This window comes from Salmo trutta, chromosome 25 (assembly GCF_901001165.1).
Source record: "Salmo trutta chromosome 25, fSalTru1.1, whole genome shotgun sequence".
Classification (NCBI taxonomy): Eukaryota; Metazoa; Chordata; class Actinopteri; order Salmoniformes; family Salmonidae; genus Salmo; species Salmo trutta.
In genome coordinates, this window is record NC_042981.1 from 45816653 (window position 1) to 45826857 (window position 10205).

The window sequence follows — 10205 nt, forward strand, 5'->3', positions numbered from 1 at the left end:
AGTTTCGCGGCACTGTTTACCATACGGGACATCACCTGCTCGACATCGCTCACTTGCCACAGGTCTGCTGATAGCTACCATTCATTAAAAAGCTGTTATGTGGCGACATTTACCTGGGGAAGTCAACCTTTGAAACGAAAACCCACAGACGAAAAGGAGGACGAATCACATTAAAAAAAAATACGTTTTGTGACAAATGGAGGTTTGGAGATAAGATTTCAAGAGGCTGGCTACAGTATGATGCTGAGGCTGTGGTGATGAGTTGTTCTGTGTGTCGCCAGTATGCTAAAGACAAAAGCAGAAACAACTAATTTGTCATCGGAAAAATAAAACGATGAAGCTGGAGAACATTCGTGACCATGAACACAACAAGTGTCACATTGCCTGCGTGTCTGTGTCCAGGGCTCAATCGGAGCCTCTCCTCTTGACACCCTCTGTGACAGCACTAATGGCAATGTCAGAGCAGACCAGCGTGAAGATGAAGATACTGTTAGGACTGTACAAAACATTGGCAAGGCGAGACCACTTTCTGACTTTGAGTGAGTGGATGTGCGGATGTCCAGTATTGTAAGTTATTTCTCAGCTCTTGATAAGCTTTGGTTCACCTCAAAATAGTGTATAAATACCATAAAATTATAGGCCTACTGATGCTAACACGAATCTCCAAGCTTTCCTATGGCTCTGTAACATTCTATTTTGTTAAACAGATTACCGACCATTTCGAATCCCACCGTACCTTCTCCGCTATGCAATCTGGTTTCAGAGCTGGTCATGGGTGCTCCTCAGCCACGCTCAAGGTCCTAAACGATATCATAACCGCCATCGATAAGAGACATTACTGTGCATCCGTATTCATTGACCTGGCCAAGGCTTTCGACTCTGTCAAGCACCACATTCTTATCGGCAGACTAAACAGCCTTGGGTCTCAAATGACTGCCTCGCCTGGTTCACCAACTACTTCTCTGATAGAGTTCAGTGTGTCTAATCGGAGGGCCTGTTGTCTGGACCTCTGGCAGTGCCACAGGGTTCAATTCTCAGGCCGACTCTCTTCTCTGTATACATCAATGATGTCGCTCTTGCTGCTGGTGATTCTCTGATCCACCTCTACGCAGAGGACACCATTCTGTATACTTCTGGCCCTTCTTTGGACACTGTGTTAACTAACCTCCAGACGAGCTTCAATGCCATACATCTCTCCTTCTGTTGCCTCCAACCGCTCTTAACCTCTCTGGCGCATGTGGGACGAACTCGTCCCACCTACGTAACAGCCACTGAAATCCAGTGGCGCGATTTTTGAATCGTTAGAAATACTATTACTTCAATTTCTCAAACATATGACTATTTTACAGCTATTTAAAGACAAGAATCTCGTTAATCTAACCACACTGTCCGATTTCAAAAAGGCTTTACAACGAAAGCAAAACATTAGATTATGTCAGCAGAGTGCCCAGCCAGAAATAATCAGACACCCATTTTTCAAGCTAGCATATCATGTCACATAAACCCAAACCACAGCTAAATGCAGCACTAACCTTTTATGATCTTCATCAGATGACACACCTAGGACATTGTGTTATACAATACATGCATGTCTGTTCAATCAAGTTCATATTTATATCAAAAAACAGCTTTTTACATTAGCATGTGACGTTCAGAAAAAGCATAACCCCCGCAAACTTCCGGGGAATTTACTAACAGTTTGCTAAATTACTCACGATAAACGTTCACAAAAAGCATAACAATTATTTTAAGAATTATAGATACATTACTCTTCTATGCACTCGATATGTCCGATTTTAAAATAGCTTTTCGGATGAAGCACATTTTGCAATAATCTAAGTACATAGCCCGGCATCACAGGGCTAGCTATTTAGACACCCACCCAGGTCAGCCTCCACCAAAATCACATTTCCTATAAGAAAAATGTTCTTACCTTGCTTGTTCTTCGTCAGAATACACTGCCAGGACTTCTACTTCAATAACAAATGTTGGTTTGGTCCCAAATAATCCATCGTTATATCCAAACAGCGACGTTTTGTTCGTGAGTTCTAGACACTATCAGAATGCTACATCACGGTCTTGCGCATGGCGCATTGGCGTGACAAAAAAATTCTAAATATTCCATTACCATACTTCGAAGCATGTCAACCGCTGTTTAAAACCAATTTTTATGACATTTATCTCGTAGAAAAGCGATAATATTCCGACCGGGAATATGCAATCAGCCTAAACAGCCGAATTAAATTTCTCCTCAGGAGCGAATCGTGCACGCGCCTCATTCAAAGGTCCTCTGATCCGCCACTTACCAAAGGCGATAATGTGTTTCAGCCTGAGGCTGCCTCGTCAACCTTCAGGTATTTCCCGGGTTCTGAGAGCCTATCGGAGCCCTGGGAATTGTCACGTTACAGCTAAGATCCTTACTTTTCAATAAACAGATGCAAGACGCACGACTCCTTGTCAGACAGGGTACTTCCTGCATGAAACCTTGTCAGGTTTTTGCCTGCCATAGGAGTTCTGTTATACTCACAGACACCATTCAAACAGTTTTAGAAAATTCAGAGTGTTTTCTATCCAAACCTGAACAATAATATGCATATTCTAGCTTCTGAGTTGGTGTAGGAGGCAGTTAAAAATGGGCACATATTTTTTCCAAAATTCTCAATACTGCCCCCTAGTCCAAACAGGTTAAATGCAAGTAAAACTAAATGCATGCTCTTCAACCGATCGCTGCCCGCAACTGCCCGCCCGTCCAGCATCACTACTCTGGACGGTTCTGACATAGAATATGTGGACAACTACAAATACCTAGGTGTCTGGTTAGACTGTAAACTCTCCTTCCAAACTCACATTAAGCATCTCCAATCTAAAATTAAATCTAGAATCGGCATCCTATTTTGCAACAAAGCATCCTTCACTCATGCTGCCAAACATACAGTGGGGGAAAAAAGTATTTGATCCCCTGCTGATTTTGTACGTTTGCCCACTGACAAAGAAATGATCAGTCTATAATTTTAATGGTAGGTTTATTTGAACAGTGAGAGACAGAATAACAACAAAAATATCCAGAAAAACGCATGTCAAAAATGTTATAAACTGATTTGCATTTTAATGAGGGAAATAAGTATTTTTGATGTTTGATTTTTGCAGTTTTTGCAGAACCTGGTAAACAGCTTCCAGGCTATTGTGCACACACCACTGGTGCACACCAGAATCGGCGGGACCCGATGGGTTGGACACCTATTGTGTGCACTGGACCACTTCCTGCGAGGTTACCAGGGGCTTGTTCAGCACCTGGAATAGGTAGTGGCTCTAGATTGCTATGCTAACCTCTTATGGCTAGGGGGCAGTATTTTCACGGCTGGATAAAAAACGTACCCGATTTAATCTGATTATTAGTCCTGCCCAGAAACTAGAATATGCATATAATTATTAGCTTTGGATAGAAAACACTCCAAAGTTTCTAAAACTGTTTGAATGGTGTCTGAGTATAACAGAACTCCTATGGCAGGCAAAAACCTGAGAAGGTTCTGTTCAGGAAGTACCCTGTCTGAACATTTCTTGCCCTTGTTGATTCTCTCTATCTATTACAAGGGATCTCTGCTGTTACGTGACACTTCCCACGTCTCCAATGGGGTCTCAAAGCCCGGAAAAAACAGGAATGACGTAATTCAAAGCCCTGGCTGAAACACACAAGCGCTTTTGCTGAGTGCTTTATCAGAGGAGAAAGGCTCGTGACCTGCCCCGCCCCCGTCTTTCGGTTTTTCCCTCAGTTTACAGACAAGCAGATTCCCGGTCGGAATATTATCGCTTTCTACGAGATAAATTACATAAAAATTGATTTTAAACAGCGGTTGACATGCTTCGAAGTACGGTAATGGAATATTTAGAAGTTTTTTGTCACATTCTGCGCCATGCGCAAGACCGTGATTTACCATTCTGATAGTGTCTAGAACGCACGAACAAAACGCCGCTGTTTGGATATAACGATGGATTATTTGGGACCAAACCTACATTTGTTATTGAAGAAGTAGTCCTGGGAGTGCATTCTGACGAAGAACAGGAAAGGTAAGACCAGTTTTCTTATAGGAAATGTGATTTTGGTGAAGGCTAAACTGGGTGGGTGTCTAAATAGCTAGCCCGTGATGGCTGGGCTATCTACTTAGAATATTGCAAAATGTGCTTCATCCGAAAAGCTATTTTAAAATCGTACATATCGAGTGCATAGAGGAGTTCTGTATCTATAATTCTTAAAATAATTGTTATGCTTTTTGTGAACGTTTATCGTGAGTAATTTAGTAACTTGTTAGTAAATTCCCCGGAAGTTTTCGGTGGGTATGCTAGTTCTGAACGTCACATGCTAATGTAAAAAGCTGGTTTTTGATATAAATATGAACTTGATTGAACAGACATGCATGTATTGTATAACACAATGTCCTAGGTGTGTCATCTGATGAAGATCATCAAAAGGTTAGTGCTGCATTTAGCTGTGGTTTTGTTTTTTGTGACATTATATGCTAGCTTGAAAAATGGGTGTCTGATTATTTCTGGCTGGGTACTCTGCTGACATAATCTAATGTTTTGCTTTCGCTGTAAAGCCTTTTTGAAATCGGACAGTGTGGTTAGATTAAGTAGAGTCTTGTCTTTAAATAGCTGTGAAATAGTCATATGTTTGAAAAATGGAAGTTTTCGGATTTTAGGAGTTTGTATTTCGCGCCACGCCCATCATTGGATATTGGAGCAGACGTTCCGCTAGCGGAACATCTAGATGTAAGAGGCTAAGTACTCCAAAAGTCATCATCAATATGTAATGTCCAGTAAATAACAAACACGGTTACAATTGGTAACATCATGTTTCAATGCTTTATTCACTGATAAAATGTGTCATATCTAATATAGTTATTTTTGGACAGCAATTAATTGTCTATTTGTATGTCTTTGTTCTTTATGTACTTCAGATTCAATCTGCTGATGCCAAAAATGTCCAGACTTCATGGACCGTGCAAAGAGGGTGATTGCGGTAGAGAGTGAGGAGTCTGATGAAGAGGTTTACCGTAAATTCCGGACTATAAGCCGGAACTTTTTTCCCAGGCTTTGAACCTCGCGGCTTAAACAATGACGCAGCTAATATATGGATTTTACCCGCTTTAAAAAAAATTCTTCCAAAAAAACACATTCTGTGACGTGCTCAGTTTTTTGGCGGCATGAAGCTTTCATTAGACAAATGAAATTGCCGAACGGGTTAAGGTCAAACAACTTTTTTGTTTACTGTTTAGATTAAATCGAGCGCTCTCAAACTTCCCATCATTCTGATTACGGTAGTCATTTTGTCACCCTCATCATGGCAAAGACACGGAGAAATGCATATGATGCAGCTTTCAAGTTGAAGGCGATTGATCTGGCTGTTGGAAAAGGAAATAGAGCTGCTGCACGGGAGCATGATCTTAATGAGTCGATGATAAGACGTTGGAAAAAGCAGCGTGAGGAATTGACTCAGTGCAAAAAGACAACTAAAGCTTACTGCTATTTTTTTATTTTTGTTACAAGCCGTGTTTCGTTAAAGCCTATTTATTTTTGTTACAAGCCGTGTTTCGTTAAAGCCTATTTATTTTTGTTAGAAGCCGTGTTTCGTTAAAGCCTGTGTAAAGTTCATTTGTTTCAATGTACCGGTAGGCACCTGCGGCTTATAGACATGTGCGACTTATTTATGTTCAAAAATAATATATTTTTTTAATTCAGTGGGTGCGGCTTATATTCAGGTGCGCTTAATAGTCCGGAAATTACGGTAAGTTGATTAAAATGATTAAGCATTTGATAGGTTTACAAAACCTTCAAAATGTCCTTTTATGTTTGATCCTTAAGTACATTTAGTAGCAAATAATTTTGAGTTCAAGACTTCTTCAGTTGTATTCAGGCTGGGAAATTAAATCTAAACCTATCGCTGTTACATTGAACTGGGTGAATGGAATATGAATGACAGTCATCCAATATACTGTAATAGAAATAAGGCCATGCTCATGGAGAAAAAATAAATAATCCTCCCTCATCTTAAACGGCACTGACATACACGTTTCCCGTTATAAATCAGACCAGTCATAAAACTGTGCATGTGAGAACGAGCATTATAACTCCGCCTGAAAAACGCCCATTATTCACCTTACATTGTATAACAAATAATGCCCTTATTTGTTGTGTACCTTGGAAGTATAGGAATTAGGCAAAGACAGTATCTAAAGGAATTAGTAATGGTGAACTTGATCAAATGTCTTTGGAGGTGATTTTTTCTTTTCTAGTGACATTTGCTGTATCTGACCATTTCTGAAAGACAAAAACTATTGCAAATTGTAAACAGATTGTTGTAATTCAATAACGTTCTGAATGTAAATTTTCCCAAATCTAAATATGGTGCACTGCCCGCAAATTCTAAAACATTGTCTACTCTGAAATAATATACAACTACTGTAGCCTATAGGCCTACTTATCATGGTAGCCTACAAAAGTCAATGCAAAAGATCAACTTCATGTTCACCTGTATGTTATAAACAGGCTTTAAACTGCGCTCCCTTTCGGAGCATAGAGCAAAAACGTTTAATTATAATAGCCTTTCTAATAGGCCCAATTAAAAGAGAGATGTGCATGGTAATTTGTTTTATGGCTACATCGGGAATAATAACTCATCATGGCCAGAAAATGTGAGGAATTTATTCTGCAATGTTGCCAACTTCTTTGCAATATATTAGGCCTATGTATTATGTTTAGAAATGAAACATTACATTATTCAGACATAGCCTACAAAGGTAAACGGAAAAGGTGAACCATCTGTTCTACCATTAAACTGCACTACGGATCGGATCGCATAGAGCAAAATACACTGCTCAAAAAAATTAAGGGAACCCTTAAACAACACAATGTAACTCCAAGTCAATCACACTTCTGTGAAATCAAACTGTCCACTTAGGAAGCAACACTGATTGACAATAAATTTCACATGCTGTTGTGCAAATGGAATAGACAACAGGTGGAAATTATAGGCAATTAGCAAGACACCCCCAATAAAGGAGTGGTTCTGCAGGTGGTGACCACAGACCACTTCTCAGTTCCTATGCTTCCTGGCTGATGTTTTGGTCACTTTTGAATGCTGGCGGTGCTTTCACACTAGTGGTAGCATGAGACGGAGTCTACAACCCACACAAGTGGCTCAGGTAGTGCAGCTCATCCAGGATGGCACATCAATGCGAGCTGTGGCAAGAAGGTTTGCTGTGTCTGTCATCGTAGTGTCCAGAGCATGGAGGCGCTACCTGGAGACAAGCCAGTACATCAGGAGACGTGGAGGAGGCCGTAGGAGGGCAACAACCCAGCAGCAGGACCGCTACCTCCGCCTTTGTGCAAGGAGGAGCAGGAGGAGCACTGCCAGAGCCCTGCAAAATGACCTCCAGCAGGCCACAAATGTGCATGTCTGCTCAAACGGTCAGAAACAGACTCCATGAGGGTGGTATGAGGGCCTGACGTCCACAGGTGGGGGTTGTGCTTACAGCCCAACACCGTGCAGGACGTTTGGCATTTGCCAGAGAACACCAAGATTGGCAAATTTGCCACTGGCGCCCTGTGCTCTTCACAGATGAAAGCAGATTCACACTGAGCACATGTGACAGACGTGACAGAGTCTGGAGACACCGTGGAGAACGTTCTGCTGCCTGCAACATCCTCCAGCATGACCGGTTTGGCGGTGGGTCAGTCATGGTGTGGGGTGGCATTTCTTTGGGGGGGCCGCACAGCCCTCCATGTGCTCGCCAGAGGTAGCCTGACTGCCATTAGGTACCGAGATGAGATCCTCAGACCCCTTTTGAGACCATATGCTGGTGCGGTTTGCCCTGGGTTCCTCCTAATGCAAGACAATGCTAGACCTCACGTGGCTGGAGTGTGTCAGCAGTTCCTGCAAGAGGAAGGCATTGATGCTATGGACTGGCCCGCCCGTTCCCCAGACCTGAATCCAATTGAGCACATCTGGGACATCATGTCTCGCTCCATCCACCAACGCCACGTTGCACCACAGACTGTCCAGGAGTTGGCGGATGCTTTAGTCCAGGTCTGGGAGGAGCTCCCTCAGGAGACCATCCGCCACCTCATCAGGAGCATGCCCAGGCGTTGTAGGGAGGTCATACAGGCACGTGGAGGCCACACACACTACTGAGCCTCATTTTGACTTGTTTTAAGGACATTACATCAAAGTTGGATCAGCCTGTTGTGTGGTTTTCCACTTTAATTTTGAGTGTGACTCCAAATCCAGACCTCCATGGGTTGATAAATTGGATTTCCATTGATTATTTTTGTGTGATTTTGTTGTCAGGTCATTCAACTATGTAAAGAAAAAAATATTTAATAAGAGTATTTGATTCATTCAGATCTAGGATGTGTTATTTTAGTGTTCCCTTTATTTTTTTGAGCAGTGTACTTGAAATAGCGCATCTATTTACTACTGTGAAGTGGGTTCAATTAAATGAGAGATGGGACAAATAGTAGCCTATCCTAACTTGGTGTAGGGCTTTAGGCCATTTTCTGAGTACGAAACCATCAGTCACAAACAGGTGAGGAATTGATTTTGCAATTATCATGCAAATGAAATAAATAGTATAAATAGGACTATTTATAATTATTTTAGAATGTAAAGATAAAAAACAGAAATGTTCACTTGTCACTAACAGCAAATGATTGCATCTTATTATATTTAGGCTTAACTGCCAGTTTTCTGTTACGAATAAGATTGCCATCATATATTCCCCTAGGCCGCTTTTGCCTTCTTACAATGTAATACTTCAACCACTAGAGCTTGTCCGTATGCATGGTCTAAAGTTTACGGGAGGATAAGCACATTCAAGTCAAGTTCAGTTTTTATAAATGCCAACTTTTGCTTGGAAACTGGCCCACGCATGTTTTGGGGCATTTTGTGCGTATGTAGCGTTTATAAATGCGGCCCCTGTTCACTTTGACTCTACCTTTCCCAGTGCAGCCTCCATCTCCCTGACCGCAAATGGATCTCCCAAAAACACATACTTTTCCATGAAACGTTCTCAAACAAGGAACGAGGCATTAATAGATATAATACTATCTTTATTAACAACTTTAGTCCGTTTTGCTAAACTTTCAACGCTACAATTTTCCATTAACTCTACTCAACGTGCCATCCGAGTCTGACATACTTCCGCCTTTTCCACAGGCAAGTCTGACCCAAAGATTTATATAACTAAACCAAGATACACCACATCCTGTCGTTTGCGTTGGGAACAAATGAGTCATAGTGGGCAGAACAAGCAAGGAGGTGGGCAGTGCCAAACACGAGCTAGCAGACATCTGCATATTTCCGTTAGGGAAATCTACTCTGAAGTGCGCATGTGCAATATCTCAATTCGCCTTTGCACTCTACAAAACGCAGTCCACTCTGTTCATAACATATTTCTAGTTTTGGGAACGGAAAACTGTACTGAGATCAAAAGATTCATCCATGATAAAAGTTGAAAAATAATCCATCTCCTTCCATCTTCTCGCACTACCATATTTGGTATTGAGTGGAAACGCCAAGCGGATGCTCCACATTCATACATCCGGTGAAATATCTGTCTCATTGTTCTGTCTGAACCGTTTCCACTCTCCTTCCAATACCACGCTCGTCAGGTTTAATTTCTGAGCTACCGGAGTACGTATTTTAGTACTTGACGCCAGTCTTCCTCAATACTCAACTCCTCTCCAAAAAAAATCTACATGCTCTTTCTGCTACTCCATCCACTGTAGTAGAAAACTGTTCAAATGGTTCTTGTATCTTGAATTTGCCGCCATTACCCCAAAACAATTTCTGCCCATAGTATAGTGTTAGCTGGCTACTAGATACGATACAAATTGCAATTACACAAATGAGGTGCATACGTTGTTCTATGTAGCTTGTTAACTAGCTACGCACGCTCAATGGATAATCCACGGTTGGCGGCGGCGCTTTATAATTTAGGTAGTTAACACAGCGATTTTATAGATCAGTAAAATATATTTAGCTAGCTTCTCACCGTATTCGAAGAGATGTAACAAGAGTATAGTTTACGTCCAGAACTTAACAGCTTTCAGACGTTGCTTCTGGTCCGTGTCATTAAAAGGCACCGTGTAAATAATTTGAATGTTTGGAATAGTTCCACCTTGCTAATAATTTGGCTTCACACAGTAAC

General features: G+C 41.5%; 1 protein-coding gene across 1 annotated transcript in view; it reads right to left on the reverse strand.

The window, feature by feature from the left end:
* supt7l (SPT7 like, STAGA complex subunit gamma) overlaps positions 1-10151 on the reverse strand; it is a 28300-nt gene extending 18149 nt beyond the window's left edge. The window contains exon 1 of the mRNA XM_029714081.1: positions 10050-10151. The gene's annotated coding sequence lies outside the window, so the exon portion shown is untranslated. The remainder of the gene's footprint in view (positions 1-10049) is intronic.
* Between the last annotated feature and the right edge of the window lie 54 nt (positions 10152-10205).